This window comes from Euleptes europaea, chromosome 1 (genome assembly GCF_029931775.1).
Source record: "Euleptes europaea isolate rEulEur1 chromosome 1, rEulEur1.hap1, whole genome shotgun sequence".
Taxonomy (NCBI): Eukaryota; Metazoa; Chordata; class Lepidosauria; order Squamata; family Sphaerodactylidae; genus Euleptes; species Euleptes europaea.
Genome location: NC_079312.1, coordinates 82,381,708 through 82,385,905, shown reverse-complemented (window position 1 = coordinate 82,385,905; position 4,198 = coordinate 82,381,708). Strand labels below are relative to the sequence as shown.

The 4,198-nt window shown below is 42.9% G+C and overlaps 1 long non-coding RNA gene across 1 annotated transcript; it reads right to left on the bottom strand.

Moving 5' to 3' along the window:
• Positions 1-272: 272 nt before the first annotated feature.
• LOC130493521 (uncharacterized) lies at positions 273-3,933 on the bottom strand. Its single transcript, XR_008933974.1, has 3 exons — positions 3,861-3,933; positions 1,945-1,984; positions 273-431 (listed from the first exon to the last, which is right to left on the bottom strand). It is a non-coding gene; the product is annotated as an uncharacterized LOC130493521 (long non-coding RNA).
• Between the last annotated feature and the right edge of the window lie 265 nt (positions 3,934-4,198).

The following is a 4,198-nucleotide window of genomic DNA, read 5'->3' as shown; positions in this document are numbered from 1 at the left end:
AAAGCGCCCACAGTGTGGGGATGGCTGACCTAGGGGCAATGTTTCAACAGGTATGATGGGCTACAGTGGGATAGGCAGCCAGGAAAGTCCTGTTCGTCAAGTTCTGCTACCAGGCATGGTTGTTATTGGATGCCACCCAGTCTTTGCTTGAGAACTTGCAATTTTAAGGTGGAAGCAGAGAAGACAGTCCAGTAAAACAGCAGTGCTGCTGGGAAGGGGCAGGTCAAGTGGCAGTTAGAAGCACAGCAAAAGCAATTCTGCTTATTATCATTTCCAGGTTTATCATTCAATAAAGTTTCTTTGTAGAATTCCTTTCCATAGCTATTGTTGCAAGGCTGAAAACAAGCATGGAGATGTTTTACAGAGCAAAAAGTCCATTCTCTCCTTCCGTTCCAATAAGCATCTTTTCGGGTTCTTCTAGTTTGTTTGCGCTGCAATGATAAGTACACATCCTTTTGTACAGTCATGAAAATAGGCACATTGTCATTCTGAGGAGAATTAAGCATGAGACTGCTTTCTCAAAAGATAGTCTAAGAAAATCTGCTAGCTTCAGCTAAGCTAATTTAGCACACCTCAACTTACTTCTGCACAGTTCTGGTGCCAAGTGAGGATTATAAAATAACTATGTGAACTGTTGAAGGCATAGCACATGGGTTTACTTTGGCTTAGCTCCACAAGTCAGTAGAGCTGGCAAATACTATGTAGGTGCAATAACTGTGCCAGCGTATGGCTTTTGGGGATAATGAATTCTGCCCTGTGTTACTTTGCAAAATATCCTGTGGAATAGGAGCTCTTTGGTACAAAAAGCAGATTCGCTTTTCTACACAATTAACATCCAAAACTCACAGGAGTCGAAATGACTACAGCCATATTACCAAAATGTTCCAAAGCCATTGTGAACAGTACATTTGAGAACACCACCAACAATAGAGAACACCATAACAAACTCAGCCCAGAGAGTTAGAGTCCAAATAGTCAAGACCATTTGGAAAGGGGAAGGGAAGGAATGCAACTAGAAAAGTTTAGCCTAGGCCTGTATAACTGTCAAAGTTAGGACATTTAGGAGGACTTTCATTCATAGGGTCGCCATGAGTCGGAAGCGACTTGACGGCACTTAACACACACAGGCCTGTAAAAATAAAGAATCTGTTTGCCTCCCAATGAGACATAACAAAAAAGGCTGCAAATTAAATTCTTACCTTTTTTGTTAACTAACATCTTTAATACATAATAGATCAACTTGTGAATTTCAGGAAAAATAGAATGTATTTTTAATTATATAATCAACAATTAAAAATAGAAATAGAGTATAAAGATCTAGGTAACAATGTTTAAGTATAACTGTGTTAGCAGATACAAAAATATAGTGAGAACATAGAAGTCTAACAGCGCATTCCTGAAATGTGCTGGCGGCCGTGGCGAAAGGCCTGAGGAGGCTGCAGGGGCCCACACTGCCAGCGCCCGGATGGCGCACACCGGCGTGAGTGGCCCCAGCGCCGGTGTGCAGGCCCAGCCGCCAGTCCCCGGCCACCGCCGCAGCCTCCCACTGGCCTCCCACAGGCCACAGCGGTGAGCCGGGAGGTGTTACGGCGCCCCAGGAGGTGAGCCGTTTCAGCTCGGGAACGCCCCCCTTTTTTTTCCCTCAAGATACGCCAGCTTTTTGCTGGCGTATCTCCTGTGCAACCCTATGAGGCCTTTGGCGCCGGGCAGAGGTTTTGGCGGTGCTGAAACCTTTTTAGGAGGCAACGCCACTGGGTCGCCTCCTAAGCCCAGCACAGGCATTCCTTTCCGGAATGCGCTGTTAGTTAAAGAAGTTAATAATTGAAATGTACTTTCAAAGTAGGCTCCACTGTAATGCCATAACCCTATTGTTTATGTTTACATTTATATATTTTTTTGTGTTGTGTTTTAAAATAACACCTTACTACCAAAAAAAATTCTTACCTTTTTGTTTTGTTGAGCTGATATTCTCTTATATTTTTTCCTAGAGGAGAAACAAGGTCCATTAAAGCGTTATGATTGGGAAATTAATTCATTAAATGAGACATCATTCATGTGTTTCACAGGACAAAGCAGACCATGTTTCTTTGTATATGATTTTCACTAAACTGTCCTCAAACTCAAAGTTATGTATTTTGACTAATTTCTATAAAGCAAATACACCCCACAGCTCCATCAGTTTTGAAAGCAGGAAATCTAGTCAAGCCACAAGATGGCAGCCCTGTTGTAGGTTCATAACCTTATCTGAATGAGGTAGGTTTATTACACCAGGGCAGATCTTTCATAAATAATTGTATTGTACACAAGTCTTCTGGAAGTCTCATATAGCACTATGTTTAGTCTGAAGAGGAGAAGGCTGAGAGGGGATATGATGACCATCTTCGAGTACTTCAAGGGCTGTCATATAGAGGAGGGTGCTGAGTTGTTTTCTGTTGCCCCAGAAGGTCGGACCAGAACCAATGGGTTGAAATTAAATCAAAAGAGTTTCCATCTAGACCTTAGGAAGAATTTTCTAACTGTTAGAATGGTTCCTCAGTGGAACAGGCTTCCTCGGAAGGTGGTGAGTGCTCCTTCTCTGGAGGTTTTTAAGAAGAGGTTGGATAGCCATCTGTCAGCAATGCTGATTCTATAACCTTAGGCAGATGATGAGAGGGAGGGGCATCTTAGCCATATTCTGGGCATGGAGTGGGGGTCACTGGGGGTGTAGGGGGGAGGTAGTTGTGAGTTTCCTACATTATGCAGGGGGTTGGACTAGATGACCTGGTGGTCCCTTCCAACTCTATGATTCTATGATTCTATGTGCAAACAATATTTTAGTGGGAAAATGAAATTGACAAGCCTTTTTTTCTTGCCTCAACAATGGGAGAAAGTATATGCTATATGTTGGAGAGGGGGAGTGAGAAGCTTGTAAAAGATAAAAAAAAGGGGCTTGCATCCAGACTCAATTTTTTGATGGCAGAATGGTACTTTCCTCCCTCCCACTTCCACTGCATCCTACTGATCTCCATGAAACACTGCTCTGGAGGGACAGGGTACCTAGAGGAACAACATGAATGGGGTTTGCGATGGGAAGGGGAAATGGATGAAAGTGGCCAATTTAGTCTGGGTCCAACACAAGGTCTGTGGAATGGTGGTGGTGGTGCTGTGCTCACCATTTGATGTCATTATGGGATGACTCTCTGCCAAACATATAAACTGATCCCAGTGAGAGATCTGCATTTACATTAGACATTATAAAAGTTCTATGTGGTTGTTCTAGGATAAGTGATTTAAACAGAAAATAATCATTGCCATGGGGCCCTGACCTGGATGGCCCAGGCTAGCCTGATCTTGTCAGATCTCAGAAGCTAAGCAGGGTGAGCCCTGGTTAGTAACTGGATGGGAGACCACCAAGGAATACCAAGGTTGCTGTGCAGAGGAAGGCACTGGCAAACCACCTCTGTTAGTCTCTTGCCATGAAAACCCCCAAAAAGGGGTCGCCATAGGTTGGCTGTGACTTCAAGGCACTTTACACACACACAATCATTGCCACAGTTAGTGAGTTTTAACCATAGAGGTCTGAGTTACAGGGTCAGTTCTTCTCATAATTCCACATACAATTCCCTCTCTTTGCCACCACTGGAGAGGAGGAATATACAATCTTTTTTAAAGAATTAACAAAGAAGGGAGCAACAAGGAAAAATTCTGTAAACTGTCAGAGGTGTCACTAGAGTGAGGGAAAATAGTCTTGCTGTTCTAGGCCTAGATTAATAGACAGGAATTTGCTAGTTCAGATTTGTTATTTGAAAGCTCCAGAAGACCCCTGCCATAATGAGCTGCATTTAATATTGAGCACAAACGATTCCATGTTCCATACTTACTTTTCATTATCAATACCGGTAGCACCAGGAATAGGACAAGAACCACCACAGCACAAGAAACGAAAATATAATTCTAACAAAGAAAAGCAGGAAAGGCTTTTAAAATGCCTATAAAGTGTATTAGCAATCAGGTATGTACATCCTAACACAGTATAGTTGTCCTGGAGGACGGGACTGAAAGAACTAAACGATCGTTTCACTTAAGCTGGGGGCTATGGATTCACCTCATTGCACCCAGCACTACATCAGGGTTCCCTTTTCTTAAACATGAACGATCAGAGCTAAAGACATCATTAGGGATGTGCATTCAGCAAAGCCGAACTGAAAAAAACCAAAAA